Genomic DNA, 20,867 nt, shown 5'->3' with positions numbered 1-20,867 from the left:
TCTCTTAATATCTTCAAGAGGAGGTTAGATAGGCATCTGGCTGGGGTCATCTGAACCCAGCATTCTTTCCTGCCTATGCAGGGGGTTGGACTCAATGATCTATTGAGGTCCCTTCCGACCCCAACGTCTATGAAACTATGAATATTACACAACTACCAATTTTATACAGATGTCTTTGGTATATCCAGGTGTGCATATATATCCAGTTGCTTAGGAGGGAAATAATAAATCCTAGTGAAAACAAAACTAGTTTTCTTCTAACAAACTTATCATAGCTATGGGTAATAAGCGGCATAATGGAAACTCATTAATGTCTATATGCTTGGGGGGGGTGGGGGACAGAAGGAAACTGACCAAAGACAAACAAAGAAATTTCACTTTGAATCTTGTAATTAGTGTATATAGCTAATTATAATTCAGAGAAATATACACCATCCTTTTGTCCTTGGACACTCCAGAAATCTACTTTGCTCATGTTTGGATTATCCCCTTTAAATCAAGGAACATTTGATTGTTTAAATTTCTGCAGTGATGGTTCCAGTTTTCCAGATAGTCTTTTGAAGCATCACAAAATTGATCTGTCCCAAAAGATGAAAACTACAAGAACTCCTGTATTTTCCAGTTATTTATGATTTAAACTAGTTATTGGTCGTTCTAAATTCAATACTACACATTTCTCTATTCCAATAATCTCTCACTATGTAGCAGACAAGATGAAACACCATCCCCAATGCTCTTCATTTGCTCAAAGTAGGCTTGGATTTTGGCATACACCTATAAGTTCAAACTGAAAAGGAATACCTTAAGAGAACTCTGTTCAGAGAGAGTATCCTTACAGAGACATGCATGCTTGATGCTTTAAAGTACTTTTTAAAAAATTGGTGAGCATGGAAAAAGTAAAAGGTCTTAAAAACCAAACCAAAACAAAACAAAAAACCCCCCATGCCAATCAGAAACATATCTTCACCAAAACTCAAGACAGGGCTGATCATCATGCAGATCAAGATCTTTAGCACAAACAAAATACAGCAGCATCTTTTTGTATAACATGCAGTTATTCTACACCAAGAAAGTGGCACAAGGGTCTAGCTCAGCAATCCAAAGTTAGTCTGTATTTACTGACATTAAGACAAATCAAAACTAGATTTCAAGGCAAATTCCATGGCCACACCTGTCAACTTCTTAATTCATTTCATCCTACCTTGATTATAAACTTTTATATGAAAGTTGTATCCATTTTTTCATGGCCACAAGTCCAATGCTGATGAAGTAAGATGCATTTCTGTAAATAAATTGTGAACTGTATTTGAAAATAAAGTCTGAATTACAGTGTGTATTTTCCTATTACTATCAAGGCCCACCTCTGTTAAAAAGTGGCATTCATGATATTATACGAGTCAACTATAAGTCTCTGTTTTAAAAAGGTAAATTATAGAAAAGTCTACGTATAGCATATTTTGAACTGGTATAACATATGACTATATACATGCATGACTGCCACACTGACAAAGATTTGGCAATACTCTGGCACATAGTTAATAGGTAACACTATCACCCTTTTATTTTGTCAGTTCAGCAGACAAGAACTGCCCCTCTACCTTACACACTCACTAAAAACCTGACTTCATGGATCTGAAGTGGCAAAGTATAAAATTCACTTCCACAGAGTAAAAAAACTCAAGTGTTCTTTTCACTTAAAAACAAAAGGGAACCTGCACATTTTCAACGACTTTCTATTCTATGTACAACATCACCATATCTGAACATTGAACATCTAGACAGAACTTGTTTGTCTCATTAGATGGCACAGACCAAAAAAAACCATGAGCCTGTCTACCTATTTGTATAGTTAAAAATCACTGGGGAAATTTGATCCAAGTCAACATCTGCACTCTAAAAGATCTCTCTTCAATAGAGGTTCAAATGGGTACAGTAGAAATGCATGACTTAAAAACAAAACTATGAGCAGACAGAAGGGATAATATGCACCCAATCTGTCCACAGACTGCCACAGAAACCTTCACTGCATGAGGGTTTAGATGAAAATGTTTCAAAATAGAGCATCTTCTGAAACTTCTGTCTGCCTGCCAGCCTCCGAGCTGTTTTTAGAATGGGTAGTGGGAAAGGGAGTGGAGGGAATTTGGTCTGGGATTTCTTCAGCCCCCACTGAAGGGTGGGGAACCCCTAGAACAAGCTACCTCTGCTCCCTTTCCCCCTTCCCATTCTGAAAACAAGGACAGGCTGGGAGGGCAGAGGGGCTGTTGCTAGGGGAAGTTGGCTGCACCTAGATTCCCCTCCCACCTGGAACCAACAGTGAACTTCTGCTTGGTCTGGGGGATCGTTACAGGAAGCGTTCTGAGTTGCAAAGCATTTCGAGTTACAGTGGGGAGCTGCACTCCTGTCTGCACCCTATAGCAGAACAACTGCTATAGTGCAATATAAAATCATGACATGAAATTTAAACATTCACCAGTGTCTTCTCAAAGACATTATTTTGGAAAACTGAAATCTGACCGTAGAACTTTATATTTTAACAATCGTGAGAGAGAAGCATTTACTTTAAGTGACCTGGATATTGTTTTTAAAATGACACAGTTAACAGGTTTAAATTTTGTCTCTTTTTAATCTTTGCAGCTTAATTCTTTCTTACCCCATCCAACAAATCAAGGTACTTCAATACTGCTGTTCCACAGGTGCCAAAATTCACACACACCGAGCTTACTTGGGAAGCGAAAGTTATGCTCTTCTCAGTAAAGTGCAGGGAAAAGAAAAATGTGACAGGTTTTCAATTTAAATATGTGGGTTAAAGAAGAATATTTCTTGTTTAAAAGAATCACAGACCACTGTTTCCAAAACTTTTTGGGCCAATAAACTCATCAACCAGAGAAATCTCTTGCAGACCACTGCACCCTTTTAATTGAAAACATTTAATTGAAAAGGTACTGTAGGTGAGCCGCTGGCCAGCTAGCAACCATTTATTAAAGATACACCGATATATCGGTTGCATATCAGATTGGCACTGATAACAGGAAAGTTAACATAATCAGCAATCAGCTTTTTTAGCAATAATGTCACTGATAAATGCAGCCAGCATGCACGTAGCCAGGAATGCAGCCGGGCAGCTTGAAGAGCAGCATCCTGTCAGCAAGTCTGCTCCGGGGGATGGGACAGGGAGGGGACGACAGAGCCACAGGCAGCTAGTCCAGAGAGGGTGGAGAGTTGGGGAGGAGGCAGCTCCTGCCATTGTGCATGCCCCTGGGAAGGCACACGTCCCTCCTGGATTTGTGCATGGAGCAAGGACAGGCTATGTGCTGTGGGCTCAGGGCCAAGGGCTGTGTGGCATACTCCTGGCAGGGGGACTGGGCCAGGGCTGTCCTTTGGGCAGGGAGGGCTCAGTTGTGCAGGGCAGGCAGTGATAGTACTGAGGGGGGCTATAGCTACCCCAAAATTCCCCATAACCACCCCCCCTCCCCAGCACTGCCACCACCACCTACCTTGCACAGCTGAGCCCACCCCGCACCAGCCCAGTCACCTGCCAGGAAGAGGCTGGTGCTGCTCTGGCCCCAAGCCCACAGAGGACAGCCTGCCCTCATCCCGCACACAAATCTGGAGGGGCACATGCCCTCCACCCCCACCTCCCCCAGGGGTACACAGTGACAGGGAGCTGCACCCCCCCCTCCCTGGTTCCCCCTGGAAGAGCCCTGCTGCTCCATCCTGTGCCCCACCCCAGAGTCCATTCACCCTGGCTGGGCAGCGCCTGCCCCTGCCCCAGTCCCTCCCTCACCGTAGAGGCCTCTGTCTGCTCCCTCCCATGTCCCTTCCCTCCCTACAGACTTATCAGCAGGATACTGCACTCCAAGCTGTCCAGCTGCATTCCTGTAAATCGGCTACCAGATCGGTATAGCCAATTATTAACCAGTCATATTGGCCAATCTGTATCAGCCAAAAAAAACGTTTATTGCTGCACCCGCACCATTTACCATGCTGTTACAAATCACCAGTGGTCTGTGGATCATTTTGGGAGCCACTGTGATAGGCCAAATTCATGCAACTTATAATAGTTCCTCCCTAGTGACCCAAAATGTTGCTAAATTTAAGGTAAGGCTAAAAAGCCATACAAATGCTGAATTAATTATAAATACTTTGTACCAAATGATGATTAACATTCCTTGGTTTCTGGTTGAATCCAAGTCATTTTAAAGAATTTTTTCAGGTGCTGATTTTTGTCTAACTTAAATCTTGACAGGGTCAAGCTAAAACAAATATCCATTTGACTGGCTGCACAAAGATGGTAAGTGACTAGTATGTAATTCACAATACATTCGGAGCCTCCACTGAGAACTTCTCACTTATTTTTAAGGGGCATACTATTAAAAATTGACTTCTCAAAAAATTCAATGCAACTTGAAGGAGGACCACCGCTCCTAAAGGAATTTCCATGTTTATAGGGCGAGTTATTTGGAATTCAAAAGTTTACATAGACTAAAACCTATGGGAGGACAACTAAGGAAATACCCTAACTGGCAGTGTGAACCACAGAACAAAACATAATATACATAGCACAAAGAGCTTACAATGGATATGCACGAAAGCAAGAAATATCAAAAAGGTATAGTTTCCAGATAAATCAAGCCATTTACATGTATTTGACACTGGGTATGGTACCATTTATGAAGATAATTTGTTATATAAATTATATAATAAATATTTTAAAACCATTTTTAAAATGTGATGTTCTGTATATTTATGGTATAGCACATGATTTGCATATATTTATAAAATGCAAATGAATTACTTTATTAAAAAGAAAATATGGAAGCTTCTTAAAGCATGAGGTACCTTCTAAAATGTTTACATTTGCAAAAATCTGCATCTTTAAGAAAATTCCAAAAAATCTTTTGGTAAGTCATGAATGGAAAAAAAAAAAAAAGAAGCAGCTGGGTTATTACTACTGCTACTGAAATGCAGCTATCCATCACTTATAAACAGACTTTGAAGGCTGAAGACATGGCTAAACACACTCAAGCTGACAGGCTGTTATAATTTCCACCAACTACTCAATTGCTTTGATCAACCCAACTTAACCACCCAAGTTTTATTAGAATACAGTCTAGACAAGCCTGCTCTAATCCATGCCCCACTCTAGCCTGGACGCAGAGACGATCAATCATATCTTTGTGACCATTTAAAACAAAAATAAAGTTGGGTGCTGCCAGCATACTGAAAACATATCAGCCCTTCTCTCTTCTAGTCTAGAACAGCCTTGCATACGTATTGTTCCAAACATGTTATGTTAAATGCTTACTGGCACACAAAAGAGAAATTACCCAGTACTGTTTTAGGATCCCAATGGAGAAGGAATTATGCCAAGGAAGGACAGCTGTGTGCATAACAGACTACAGATACATGACACACACTTCATAATTCATGATACTGAAGCCAGCCATTGGTCTCACTAGCATGAACAGTTGTCACCCATCACTAGATCAAGCAATTCAACAAGAGCAGCCTGGTTCATTACTAAGTTAAAATCCCAACTGTGAAGGGTCAAGCAAGTATCAGGCATTCAGTCTCATTGAGAATTGTGTCACAGACCTGTTATGTATTGCCTCTCACTTCATTTGTGGAAAAAAAAAGTATCATGTACATAAAAGCTATAACAATGCACACATAGCAAGGGCCTGAATTAAAACCGTGCAAGCAATATTATTTTCCTAACTTCCAAGTACCTGACTTCACAGTTTTAAATGCATTTTAATGCATGGGTAAATGTTTGAACTCTTTTATTTTTGTAGCACTCAAGTACTGGAGCACTACAAGAATGGAGAGAGACTGTAGCCTTAGGCTCCATTCCAGCTGCTCAAGAGAAAACACACTCTAGTTAGCTCTAGAAGTATGCCAACCTGCTGTCCATCCCCTCCAGCTATTCTTCATCTGAGGTCTGTCTTCCCTCAGGTCCTCATCGGATCCATCAACCCCTTCCCCCACAATCTCTTTGCCCAGTCTGTCCTAGTTCTTCCTGTAGCACCTAAGATCCTTGGAGATCTGTATCTCTTTCCTGCTAGTCCCCCGCTCCTTGTTTAGCCAACACTGGTTTCATCAAACCTCCTTGTTCCAAACATTCTTCTGCTTGGTCCCTTTTCCCCTACCCAATTCAAACCAGTCTTTCCTCACACTACCTGGCTATCAACCACAGGAGGGATATGTGGGGAAAGACAAGGCCAGTGGTTCTCAACCTTGTCAAGACTCAAGGCATCCCGTTGAAAATGCCAGCAGTTAGTTTTCACTCAGTCTTGTAATTTACTTAATTTTGTAAGTCATGTTTGCACATCTAAGTGTTAACACTGTGCAGCATTCCATGGCACCCATGAAAGGATCTCATGGCACCTCAGGATGCCAAAGCACTCTGGTTGAGAATCACTGCCTTAGCCTGAAAAAATTGCAGTAATTGGGCTGCATGCATCATGCATGCAGTCTGGCTAGCACTTTGAAAGTAACTGAGCTTCTCACCACTCTGATTTTGAACTACTAAACATTTTAAAAGTTTCTACAGAGCATGTGGGAAACTACAAATCTTTAGGCTTACAACTTGGACAAATTTGGACATAAATGCCATGCTTTAAGCAAATTTCAAGTACCTGCTGCTCAAAGATTATGTATGTGAAAAGTTCTGACAAAACAATGTACCTCCTTTCCTCAATCTTTGGAAAGGCTGAGCTCTTTTTAACCCAAGTTTTCCCAAAAAAGAATCAGTACAAGACAGACATTTGGCATGGAAGATTTCATCTGATAGCTAAATTCTGCCAAAGGGTATGAGAAACCAAAACCAAGGTCCCAGAAAAGGAAGTGTTGGACGATCTTAATGAGCAGTGCTATGAGCTGATTATAACAAACATATGCATTCACGTGACTTAAAAACTAGGGTTCTCAGGTTTCTTGGAAGAAATGTTTTTTTAAGAACACATCTGACAAAATAAAGCTGAGGTTTGGGAAAGAAGTCTTAACTATTTGAACATTTAAAAGAAAACTCACAATATTTTTGTGTAAAGCCATTTACTGAAACAAACTTACTTTCAGCCAACTAAATACTCTTGCTATAGTTTCAATATAGCTGACTGTCCTCTTTTTTTATCCAATGGCAGAGCACACATTACTTCACACTTACATTAGAACCATTCTTCTCCCTGAGTGGCTACATTTCAATGGTTGATAATGCACTGCAAGTATGTGCATATTATGTTTTATGAATACAGTCAAGCATTGCAAGATGAAAGCACTATGCAAATGTTAAGTCTATATTTTTAAGAGGTTGTAAACATGCTATCACTGAAGTTATGTTCTTTTAATCAAGAGGACTGAATATACAATCAATAATGAAATAAAATACACAAAACTTTGTAAACTTCACTGTTGAATTTTCTGAATATTATGTACAAAAATCTCAATACTATCTTACAGCAATAATTTTTTTGGGGGGGGAGAGAAGGGGAAAGAAAGGGGAGAGAGTTTATCTAATGAATGTAGTAAAGTGAGTAGATCTACAAATCAAAAAAGTAAGAGTATATATTTGCAAGCATAAAATTTACTCTGCTGACATTTATTGCCAGGTTTTCCTCTATTTGAAGACTTACACTGAAAAAAAACAAACCACCAAGAAAACGTTTCACTAGTGAAAGAAAGTTCTTAAAATTTGGATTTTGCTGTCAAAGTTTTTCCATAAATCATAACATTAGCAGATGGCTCAACTAGAGGGCATTATTACTCAACTGAACGAGCATGAATCTCAAACTGCATACATTCTCCAAAAATTAATAATCCAAAAATAACCGGTACATGTTATCAATGCTACATCAGTATCAAGACATGACATTTTTGGGACTGGCAACAAAACAGACATCACCAGGTCCTTTCTTACACTCCAGGTCCATACATCACTTCCACCCTCTTGCAGAGAGTTTCCTACATCACAACTGACAGCCTGGTTTGCCATTTAAGGGCTTAAACCAAGACTAAATTACTTTTTTCCCCATAGTTACCTTGTAGTCCTGACTATTGTCTCATATTCCATTTTGCCTACCAAGTTCTCTAGGCAGAAGTAATCTTTTACTTGTAAAATGCTGAATACTATATAGACAACATAGAACTAAAAAAGGGAACCCCCTGGGCCACTGAGTACGGTCCCCCTGCATTTGCAGGCAAAAGTTTTACCCAAAGGTTCTTTTAACAATTATAAATAATTATAAAAAAACCACCACTCGATTCAAATGCTCTCACAGACTCAAAACAAACAGCAGTGAAGACATCCTACAACAGGGGTCGGCAACCCCTGCCATGCGTGCCAAGCGTGGCACGCGAGGCCATTTTGCTTGGCACGCCATGGCCAGCCCTGGCTCCGGGCAGCTGCTGCCAGTGATGGAGCCTGGGCTACTCCTGGGCTACTCCCCGCTGGGCTGTAGCAGGGAGGCTCCAAACAGCTGTGCCGGGCTCCAGCATCAGCTCTGCACCAGCGCATGCAGGCGTGCCTCGGAGCGAGCGGTGGGGGAGGGGCCTGAGGCAGTGCAGCCCCGGTCTCTCCCCGCTCCCGGCATGGAGGTAATGAACCCGGTGCAGCCGTTTGTAGACAGCCCGGGGCTCTGGGCAGCTGCAGCAAGCACTGCACTATTCCTGTTGGTCATCTGTGGTAATATATTCTTTTAAAATATACAGACTTTATTAAATAAATGACAAGCAACTACTAAAAAAGCAGCAATTAGCACCCGAGGGGGAGAAGAAGGACAGTGTCCTGAAGACTGTTCCTCTAATGCAGCACTACGATCTGCTGCACTGTAATTTTCATGTTTTCTGCAACTGGGGACATCTGCCTTGAAACTGGACATTAATCTCTTTATTGCTACAAGAAATATCATATAAAACTCAATACAGTTAACACTGGCCTTGAAACTAACTGTATTTCCTCACTTTCAAGAGAGGCATCAATAAATTGTACCAGAGAAATGAACACGAATGAAAAACCTTTCCATTATCCCCTCTCACTTTCACATTGCCTACAGTGCATAACACCAACACTCTACAGGATTTCCACTTTCATTTTTAAATACCAAAAGTAACACATTCGCTTTGAACTCTTGCTCTAACATAAGATCAACACATCTAACCACCCCATTCTGTCCTCGCCCACTCCCCCCTCCCCCTGTCGTTCTTGATGGGCAGTTAGTTAATATTACATAATGTGGGAAGTTTTGCCCCCAAAATGTTGGTCACAATTAAGATTCTGTTAGTGAGAGTCTGCACAGCATGAATAGTAGCAGAAACAAGTAATAACAGTAGTAGTAATAAAATAAAGAGACATCAAGATTATTACCCTTTACCAAAGATGGTCGCAGTTATTTTAAAAACACAGACATGTAACTGTGGTCTAGATAATGAGAAAGGGAGAAATCCACTTGTACTCAACAATGCTGATAAGCCCCCTATACCACTTCATCCCTTAGAGAGGCAGGCACATTGGAATTCAGTGAATCTGGAAACCTTTGTTGTGTCCAAAGAGTTGCTTAGCGTGGGTTCTGTAAAGGCATTTATGGGGGATTAGAGCATTTTGGGATGGGGGAGACCTGCTGGATCAAAACATCACATAAAACATTTGAAGGAAGAAGGACAGATATACAACCTACCTGCAAGTACTGGTGTAGGAGTCTAGGCCTTTCAATCCTGCTTAGTCTTCTACACAAAGCCTAATTACCTTGGCATTATGTGGATAGAAGTGAATTTGACCCTAAGGAAATATTCTGGTGAACTATGATTACATAAGACTTCCAGATTCTAATTCTGCCTATTTGTTAGGAATATCAGTATAAAATTGCAAAAGAAAAGGCCATACTTATGGGGGGGGAAAATCAGATTATAACAAAGTAGATGTTCCTTGATTTCTGCATACCCAAGCCCTCCCAAAATATTAATTCTAACAAAAAAAGTAAGATACATACCTTTTAAAGCTGGCAGTTTCTGGAGTTCTCTGTTATTGCTAACATTAAACCTTGAAGAACTCTGCCGTTTTTCCTTTTTCAGTACAGTCTGAGGAGCAGGTACTTTGATTTTAGATAACTGTGCTGGAGGAGGAGCGCTGTTTGATTTTTTGTTTGACACCTGTTTAAAACACACATTTAAATGTAACTTTGTTAAACAAAATATTCTAAGAGCAAGTTCAGGTTACAAAAAGCTCAGCTGGAAACAGGGCAAGATTTTAATGGATTTCGCAGCCTTGTGTCAGAGTGCATAAACATCTATTACTCTGCTGCTTCGGGGGTGGGCAAAATATGGCCCGCAGGTGGGATCTGGCCTGCTAAGGGATTCTATTGAGCCTGCAGTAGGTCCCTCAATCCCGCCCGGCCCTGGCACAGGGGGCAGCCTGGGCCATGGTGTGAGCAGCTGGTCCCATGACCCCTGGACATGCAGCAGGGTGGGCGTGATGTGGTGGTTGGACTCAAACTTCATGGCAGCCCACGCCAGGCAGCAGCAGCTGGAAGAAGCCACTGCCAGTGTTTCTGCTGCTGCCTGACCTGGCTCCGCTGCCTGGGCACCCTGACCCTGGTGTCCTGCACTCACCACCAGAAGGGCTGGACAGAGCAGGCAGAGTCTCCATGGAGACCAGCTGGGACCTCTGCAGGCAGGGCGCGCACAGCCGGGTGGATGGGACGGGGCCGTGGGCAGATGGGGAGCAACGTCCAGGAGTGGGACAGGTGGGTGGGGCAGGGGCAGAGCTAGGATCCACTCCCTGTGTGTCCCTGCCAGCAGAACCTGCACTCATTGCAGGGATACATAGCGAGCAGATCATGGCCTTGCCCCAGGCCCTGGCACCATGATCCCAGCTGCCCCACTCCCGGATGCCATTCCCCCATTTCATCCACCCAGCCAAGCATGCTCTAGTAGGGTCCTGTGCCCCTGGTGGTGGTTGCAGGGCAAACGGGCCAGATAGAAGGAGAAAATTAATCCTACTGACCCACAGCAGCTCACCAAAACTCTTTAAGTGGCCCTAAAGCCCAAATAATTGCCCACCCATGCTTTGCCTGCTCTTTTCTCACATTGGCTTCCTTGTCAAAACCCTTTACAGATAGGGAGAACTATTCACACTCAACTGTTTGAAACTACCTGCTCTCCTGCAGTTCACAGGCATTTCCACAGCGTTCATCATATTAGTTTCCCCCAACATTTATCTGTTCTTTTTTGAGTTATGCCCAGGATCCTCAAAAGGTATGCCTCCCTATTCAATAGGACCTGTGCCCTGTGAATGTCTGTACCATGTCCTATCTTGGCTGAAGCTTCTAATCTCCACTGTAATACAACTGACATTAGTCTAATAAACACTTAACACAGCAATAGCTAAGCAGGAGTCAAGGGTAACTATTTTTCTGTTGCTTCAGTTTCTTCAAGATGTTATGGTAAAAGATTTGTGCTAATTTGCTGTCTACTCATGAAGTGAAATACTTTTAGCATAATGTTTCCTCGATTGTCACTATATGGATGTAGAAGAAGATCAAATTAAATCAGTCAGTCCAGGAAAATGGTTCCTACCTTTAGGCTCACTATACTTCACAGATCATTACTTGGCAGTGATCTCCCTACATGTAAGCTGATTAAAATACACAACTAACAAAAACCTGTCAGAACTTGCAATCCTCAAAAGAAAGAAAGAAAAGCAGGTTTGTTGAGAGTAGGCATTGGTAGGCTGTTTCCTAATGCTATTTGATTTCATGAAGACTTTGTAACAATGAGATGGACACAATTTCCTGAATAGGAAGCTAAATGAACTGAATACAAAATAAACTGATCTAAACTGCAAATATTTTAATGCATTTCCAAATTAGCTGAAATACCTTGGAGAGCTCCCAAATTTAGAAATGATTTTATACTGAAGCATTAGTGTTTAGAAATACAGCTCTCGCTTATTTTTTGCAACAAAAATAATCTGTTCTCCTTTTGCTGTTTTTTGTACTTTCTAGTGTAGAACTTCTGAAGAGAAATTGATTCTTGCCCCGGACAATACTGTATATTTCAGCAGTCAAATGAATTCAACTGGAGTTAAGTGTGGTAGTCAGCAAAGTACCATTTCATCTCAGCATGAAATTAGTTTCACTTGAATATGGATGTTTTGAAAATGTAAACTACTATTGTCCAATTCTGCATTCTACAGAGCACTTCCTGGAAGAGAATTCATTAAACACTATCAATATAATCTATTGTATACATACAGATCAAGTATAGAGACCGATGCAAGATGCCACTACCACCTAGTACCTGCAGAAGCAGATACAAATTACATAGTGCACGTTTTTCAGACGTTAATGTTTCGGTGGAATTTGCTCTATGCACATAATTGAATGGAGGCATTTGGAGATTGGACAACAACAGCAGACTACTGTTACACAGCTGTTGGAGACAAGCACAGAATAGGAAATTTGGGCAGTACACTGAATAATTAATAGGATGCCTTGCAATGAAAACTACAGACATGCTCAAGATTTACTTGCAACCTAATTTGTTCTTAAATATAGTTTTGTTTAAAGAAACAGCTGAATTTGCAAACCTTTGCCTTAATAACCAAGCTCCTTACACTGTTAACATTTCAATTAACACTAAATTTCAGTGCATATCCAGAGACACTTGAAACCTTCAAGTTCTACACAAAAATGCAAGACAGGAAATATTATTTATACATTAATCTTATTTCCTTGAATTTTCTGAAGTATTTTTGACCCCCAAGAATCCCATAATGCTTTAAAACAGTCACTTCACTGAAATGTAATTTTCTTAAATAGCATTTTTGTTTACTTAAAAACACAGGGGAAATATAAGCAAATAAAGTGACAACCCAAACTGAAATTCAGGGCTCATTTGCTTACAACTTTGCTCTTTATACAGTATAGTAAGACAGCCTAGTTACCTTGCATTGTCTGGATTATACAAACACTGCTGCCTTAGCAATATCATGCCTGAATTGAACGCTGTAAATTAATGGAACACTACACTGTTCAGAACAGGATATGTTCATCTGCCACCTGGTTTTTGTTCATTACTTGAAACAGGAAAACTAGTTTTCCTGTTTTCTCTATCCCTAACCAGTTTCTCAAAATGGGAGTTAACAAGCACGAATTTAAAACAAAGGACTCCTAAGTATCAAGTTAAAAAGCCACTTCAGAAAACTATAGTAGTTTAAAATGGGGTAAATACATGAATCAAAGTGGCCAGGACCTTGACTGAGAGGAAAAGAGTTTCCCATCTAGTCAGAGATAAAGGAAAGCATCCCTTGTTGCTATAGTAATTTGCCAGTCCACAAGTGGTGATTCTAGCAAAATTCTAACTCTCAGTTACTGACAGTCAGAGAAATCTTTGCTGAATTTTTTAACGGATTTTTCCTTCAGCTACCACTAACAACTACCATCACCCCAGCTTGAACTTCAGCCAACTGCTTTTCATTCATCTTCCAATTTCTTTTAGCCACACATTGGACAACAGCCAAGATGACAGTTGATCATCATCTGCATATTAGTGCTACACAAAGCTTTAACCTTTAATGATCGCTCTCCTTTGCGATACTGGCATAAGACTACTTGGAAAATGCAGCGTTACATGGAGGTCTGCAAGACAGAACTTGAAATACTGTATTTTCTTACGTGCCACCCTCCCCCCCGCCAAATAATACACACACTTTGCTTTGGGAACACAAAATGAAGGGAAAAGAAAGATTTTTCCAGTCACGGCTGAAGTTTGGCAGCATGGAGCAGGGACAGAATCTATTCATCAGCACCACTCTTCCTCTTTTTCCTGCTCAGCCAAAAACTAGATGTTCCAGGGTGTTAGTCACAGCTGAATTGGCAACACCTTTTGACTGCTCAGTATATTTGGCAGCTGCTGTGACAGGGTTAAAACTCAAGATCCTGTCAAGGGTGCTGCAGGGTACCATGCAATGTTAGCACTGTTAGGCATGCAAACAAGATTCACGTGACAAACCCAGAGATTTCAAAAAAGAATATGTAGCATTACAAACATTTTGATGCATTGTGGTCTGAGTTCTTTGATACAAAAGAATTGCTCTGTTATTTTTCTGTGGTAACAAAACAAGTGAAAACTAAGAACTGGCATTTTCCAAGGGTTGCCTCAAGTCTATCCAGGGGTGCCTCAGGCACAAAAGCTTGAGATCAGTGCTCTAGCTTTTGGCTGAATAGCAGACTCTGCCCTTTCTCCATGGCATCATGAAGGAGCCAGGCAGCCTAAAGCAGCCATTCCAGCACCCCCTGCCTTCACTGTTCAGCAGAAATCACATTCTTCACTTAATGCACACACCCCAGTTTTGGATGGCTAGGTTTTGGGGGGTGGGGAATAAGTGCATTGTATACAACTAAATGTACTACTCAGGTAGCTGGAAAAGATTACTACAATCAAATATAGCTAGTTAGCAGTTTAGCAATTTAAAATGTTCTTTCAATTTTGACAATTCGCATTAACATAACATCGGTCCGTGCCCATTTAGCAACTGGATCAGAAGTCAGCTGGCCTAATACTGACTAAAGACTAACAGACTTAGTCCTTTAGGTCAAGAAGTAGAGCTTATGATTTTAGATGCACGAGTCTGAAGTTCAGCTTCCTTAGACATCCTCATGCATTTCTCAAATGGTTCAGTTGAATCTATGCATGCCTGTTGAGTCAATAGTTAATTCAGCATTCATGGCAGTACAAATTTCATGCACAGCAAAAGTAACATGACTGTATCCATATGGGCAAATACTTTCTGGTCATTTACATTCCTTGGATAAGTTATCTTTTCCATTTACTCCTGACAAGGGACCCACACACATGGAATTGGCAGCAAATTTCACCCAGAAACAGCCAATTAATCCCAAAGTATTACATACAGAATCAGGGATGAGTCTACACATGCGATTAGTGTGTTTATTGCTCTGGAATTTTCGCACACAGCAACACGTGTGCAGATGCTGTCCTAGCTGGCTGGGGCATACAGTGCTTCAATACAGGGCTAGCCAGCAGGCAGCTGCCCTACTGAGGTACCTTGCCCCCTAGGCAGCTGTTCCCCCCACCTCCATGTGCTGTGGGAGAGGTGAGGCTGCCTGGGGCACAGGGTGCCTCAGCATGGGGTTAGCAGTCCCCTTGTTGAGAAACCCTGCAGCTCGGGGAGATGAGGCTGGTCCCCACCCCAAATCTGCATGTACTGCCAAGTGGCTGCCTGGGGCACAAGGTTTCTCAGGGTGGGGGCTGCCTGCTGGATAGCCCTGCACTGAAATATTTTACAAGACTACTCTGCTGCAGAGAGTGTATTAGTTTTGTGTGCCCTAAGAAGGGTGCACATGTAGACGCCAAGACATTTACTTTGTAGTTAATTAGTCAACTGAGCCGTAAATGTCTTGTGTAGACATGCCCAGGGGAAACAATTTCTGAAATCAATTTACCTCTTATAAGAGGTGTTAAAAGTGTTATATACTGTATTATATCTATTTTTACAACAGAGCAAACAACATTCATATTTTCAAAAATACTGAAGTTTCAGTTATGCAGGAAAGCTTTTACTTCAATTACTTTTGGTTTCATTTTAGAGGAGACAGAGACAAAAAACCAACTTTTCTTAATTTACACTAGTTTGATAAGCAGTAGCTGGGTCAGGGGATGTAGCAGCATGGGGGGGGGGGGGGGGGGAGGGCGGGGAGGGGGGGGGGGGGGGGGGGGGAGTCAGGTAGCAGCATGCACTACTGCTCCATCCTATGACCTGCCCTACTGTGGATCAGGGGGTGTGACAACAGCACAGGTCAAGGGATGCCACTGGGGATCAGGCAGCAGGGGCAGCTCCCTCCCTATAAGGGATGGAAATTTAAGATGGCCCTCCAATAATTAGATTCTATACATGGAAGTGGTAACATTTATAATGTTCCATGTACAGAATTGAATTATTGGGGGGTCATCTTAAATACAAAGTCATCCTTGATTTGGATAAATATGGTAATACATCCAATACATCTTCCATCTATAGAACTTGTGTTGTTGCAAGAGTTTAACAGAAAACAGAAAACATTCAGCAATTTAGCAAACTGAACATGGAAGTTAATTTCAGATGACTAAATGAATACGTGGCAGGACATTTTTAGAAGGCTAACAACAAAAGCACTCTGAAGTAGTGGTGCTCTAACTTTTGGCCCTGCAGGCCAGATGAATGGCACTGGACAACTGCTACCCCTTCTCATCTTTTCTGCTTTTGTTGGCGAGTAGATGGGCTAAGGGTCTTTACCAGTTATGTACCATCTAACAGATAAAGAGCTTCCCTACTTAAAATATACACCCCAATTTTGAGGGGCAGTTGTGTGTTGCGTTGTGTGTGTGGAAACTTAGTAACTGGTCAGAGACAACAGTGCAAGCAAGACTTCTGCGCTTACTTCCTTTGCCCCAACATCAGAAAAAAATGCCAGGTTGTTTCCGTGTTGTACTTATTTTGTGTGCTGTTTTGGATTATTCAAGGGCAAAAAGTAAAGGAAAAAAAATGCCTATTTGGCAACAAGGGGCATTTATACACATACTTCTCCCCACCCCACCGTGACACGCCAGAGATCTGCTGCTTTGGAGCAGATTTGATTAATCCAGTCTGCTCCACATGCAAGCTGAGGCAAACTGCACTGCGTGTGTGCAGTTGTATAAGTGGCAAAATGTGTGTCAGTGCACAGAAAACGGTGGTGGTGCACTTTTGAACTAAAGCACCTCCAAGGTGCCACCATCATTTTCTCAGCACTCATGTGCATTTCACCACTTATACAATTGTAAGCATTGCAGCGCTGGGCACTTTTCAAAAAGCACCCAGTACTGCAACACTTGCACGTGTAAAAAAGCCCTGTATTATGAATGAGAGCTATTTGTATTATCAGAGCCAGAAGGAGCCCTAGTCATGGACCCAGACCCCGTGGCTCTGGGCCAGGAATTCTCACCTGAGGTGCCGTGGCACCCTGGGTAAGGGATCTCTTTTGAATGATGCAGGGGGGCGGGCACCTGGACAAGCAGATCAGCATGTCCCTGCCTGACTGCTACTCTTCCCTTCTCACTGCTAAACCCCATATGCAGAAGAAGCAAGCACACACTCATCCCTGCCCAGCTCCTGTTTCTCCTCTATTTCCTTCCCATCTGTGTCCACCAGTCGGCCCCTGTGCAAGGAGGTAGTAAAATTCATTTCTGAATTAGGGTACCAATCAACTCAAAATTACAGAGGAGTGCCTGGAGTCTAAGAAGGTCGAGAGCCACTGTCCCAGGCAACGTGTGAACAGAACAAAAACACAGTCCTTGCCTCAAACAATTTATAAATTCAAGCATAAGAAACAGATGGACACAGGCAGACAGTGGAATGCAAAGGAATGGCGAGATGAACGTTGGTCAGTGTGTGATATGCATTAGTCATTGCACACTAGACCATAAAACTTTGTTGGGTTTTTTTGAGGCACCACAGCAAAGAAATGATTATGCCGTTCCTAGCTTGTGAAGGACTAGTGAGCAACTGATACAACTCTTCACCTTATTCAGAGAAGGAATTTTCCTTTTTCAGGTATACAATTAATTATCTAACTGGCACAACAGAAATTCAACTTGGATACACTGACAACTGCTGGGTAGTGTTAAACCTTTCTTTTCCAAGCAAGCACCATGCCACTATCAAGGCAGCAGAAAGGCGAGGAGCAGAGGCTGAGCACAGCCTGCCCTTGCCCCATGCCCAGACCGAGGGGGCCACAGCCCCTCCCTAGGCTCTCCTCCACCACTCCACTGGAGGAGCCGCTGGGCTCAACTGCCCTACAAACCGGCCCGGCTGGTGCCCCAGTCACTGTGAATGGGGCCCCAGCTGGGTTGTGTTGTGGGGCAATCAGAGCCCAGAGGCTTGTCCAGGGGCTCAGCACAGGGGAGCCAAAAGGGAGGGTGGGGCATGTGCCCCGCCTCCCATACATCTGGCCCTGTGTACTACACGCCCCCCCCCCTCCACTGAACTCCATGCCACCTCCCAGGAAGGTCGGGGGGAAAGCCTGCATGCAGTGGGCATAGCTGCCACCCCACGCTGCCCCCACTCCAAGTCCGGTAGTGTGCAACCACCCCCTACCCCGCTCCCCCTCCCTGGGCAGAGGCAGTCAGGAACCAGGGTAGGCAGGCAGAGGCGCAGTGTGGCGGGGCATGCTGCAGCAGGGCCACACCGCACCACGTGGCTGCTCCCTTCCTCCCCACCGCTTCCTGCTCCCTGCCCCCTGCCGGCTGTGGTCTAGGGGCACACTGTGCCATGCCTCTTGACAACAGGAGAGGGAATGGAAGGTGGCAGGGAGGGGAGCAGGCGCAGTACGATGTGCTGTGCTTCCCGGCAGGCCGCGTGCCACACGGCCACGCCTCCGGTCGCTTAGCCCGCTCCTGGCCCCTGACCACCTCTGCCTCCTCCTGTCTGTCTGTCTGTCACGGTCCGGGCTAGCCAATTGCTGCTTGCCCTGTGGGCGGCACACGAGCAGTTGGCCCAGAGCATTACGGACAGACAGACTCACAGACAAGGCTTTTATTATATTAGAATTTAGATGTTGGAATTGATAGCTTCTTGAATATTTGCAGACAACATGCAACTGGGAAGGACTGTGAACATGCTGGAGGAAAGGAGTGCAACTAAGAGGGGTCCTGACAGAATGGAAAGGTGGGCTTCAGCTAACAAGATGAAGTAAAATGCAAGGTGATGCACCTCAGGAAGACTAATCAAAAATACAAATACAAGATGAGTGACACCTGGCTGGCAGCACTATGGAAAAGGATCTGGGAGATCACAGGCTCAGGATAAATCTGCAATATGATGCAGCTGAACAAAAGGCAAATGCAGTTTTGGGATGTGTCACCAGAAGCATCAGATGCAAGACAAAGGAGCTGATAGTGCTCCTCTACTCAATACTGGTTAGGCCTCATTTAGAGTATTTTGTGCAGTTTTGGGCTTCAACTTGGTTAAAGAGGACATGGAGAAGTTAGAGAGAGTCTAAACATGAGCAACAAAAATTATAAAGGGCCTGGAAGGCAAGAGGCTGAAGGAAATGAGTATCTTTTCTTTAAGTTGAATATGCCTAAGAGGGGACATTATAGTAGTCTTCACTTGATTATATGACATCTTCTGTTGCAAATAATTCAGAAAGACCAAAGTGGTCAGAAAGCTTTTGCCATTATGGATTAGTACTTGAAATGTTCAAGATCATGTTCTAAATCATGGTTAGGTATTTTCACACCTGAAAAAGTGCTAATATTACATAGCGCCCTTAAAAAGATCTCATAATACTCTAAGGTGCTGCAGCACCTTGGTTGAGAATCACTGTATTATACCACATACAACCACACTGAAGCAACTGAAGGTGGGCCAGTGTTTGAGAAATCTGGCTCAGAGGAAAAGCTACCTGAAACTAAACCCAAGAAAAGTAGAAGGTATGTTTCTCTAAGATTGTCTTCTAACATAGATCAACCTGTGTATCTGCTGAACAAATAAAACAAAACAAAACAAAAAAAAACAAAACAAAACAAAAAAGCACTACCAGAAACAGATACTCCATTACTCATTTTTTCCTCACAAGAAAAGAATGAAAGAGCAAACACACGACAGATGTAGTCATATTAATGTAATGCAAAACTGGAAGATGCTTAGTTTCTGCAGTTATCTGTATGGTGTAAGAACATATGCAGAATAAAACAGGTTAAATTGCTCTGACAGCTGACTACAATGAATGTACTAAACAGGATACATCTGTGCTACTGCAAGAGTTAAAAGGTGACCTGCAAAGAAAAAGAAGGGCTTCTACTTGTTCTACTTATATAAAGAAATCCTAAACATAGCAAAGCTTTTGGAAGAAACAAATATCAGAAACGTTAAGTCAGATCTTTGATAGGTAAACCGAAGCTGACTAGATGCGTCTGGAAACATTTGCTTTTATTTGAAGTATAAATATTCAGACATTTCCTCCATCCCTGAAAATCCTAAGTTTCTCTCAGGCATGTGGAATGAATTTGTGTTAAATAAAAACAAGGAAAAAACCCAAACTTAATCTGAATAAAAGTAATTTTCTCCCACTCAAACTCCCTCAAGTAAAACTTGCCATATTACCAGGTCACAAAGACCCCTGCTGTGCGGGAGGAGTGGGGCAGGGGTTGGGGCAAGCACTGCCCGGGTGGGGCAGGTGTGCGACGGAGCCACAGCTCAGCTCGGGTGGGGGGGGAGGAAGTGTCTGATCGTGCTAACCACTATTGTATATTTCCTTGTATTGCCCCACCTGTCCGTATCCTACTGCCTTCCCATGTACCTAACTTGTAAACTCTTGGAGGCAGGGACTGCACAGCATCCGGAACAATGGAATCCTGGTCCGAAACTGTCCTCCTACAGGCTATGGTGAAACATCCTAATCCAAAGCTATGGCTGCTGAGCAGAACTGCTGTTGCAATTGTAGCGAACACGGGAACTGCAAGCAGACTACTATTAGAGGCGCACCGATACATCAGTTCGATATTGGATCAACACCAAAATAAAGAAAATTTATTGCATCAGAAATCCGCCTGATGTGGCCGATAATTTGGCCAATAAATGCCTGTGCGTGTGCACAGCTGTAGTGCAGCATGTAGGCAGCAAGGAGCACAGCCGGGCAGCTTGAAGAGCTATGTACAGCTGGCAAGTCTGGTGTAGTGGAAGGGGAGGGGGGAGGGAAAGGGCATGGGGGCGCAGATCAAGACCCCTGTGGTGAGGGAGGAGTGGGGCTGGGGTAAGCGCTGCCCAGCCAGGATGGAGCTGCAGATGGTCCAGAGGGTGCGGCGGCGGGGGGGGGAGGTGCCCCCGCTCGGGA

At 43.0% G+C, this 20,867-nt stretch overlaps 1 protein-coding gene across 2 annotated transcripts in view; it reads right to left on the bottom strand.

Moving 5' to 3' along the window:
- Positions 1–20,867, bottom strand: part of PPP2R5C (protein phosphatase 2 regulatory subunit B'gamma) — a 143,141-nt gene that overhangs the window by 112,194 nt on the left and 10,080 nt on the right. The window contains exon 3 of one of the 2 annotated variants that reach the window (XM_006018016.3): positions 9,984–10,143. The exons of the other annotated variant lie outside the window; for it this stretch is intronic. The gene's annotated coding sequence lies outside the window, so the exon portion shown is untranslated. The remainder of the gene's footprint in view (positions 1–9,983; positions 10,144–20,867) is intronic. 2 annotated transcript variants of the gene reach the window in all.

Source organism: Alligator sinensis, unplaced genomic scaffold, assembly GCF_000455745.1.
Source record: "Alligator sinensis unplaced genomic scaffold, ASM45574v1 scaffold85_1, whole genome shotgun sequence".
Lineage (NCBI taxonomy): Eukaryota > Metazoa > Chordata > Crocodylia > Alligatoridae > Alligator > Alligator sinensis.
The sequence above is the reverse complement of the archived record's forward strand: the minus strand, read 5'-3'. Positions and strand labels throughout refer to the sequence as shown.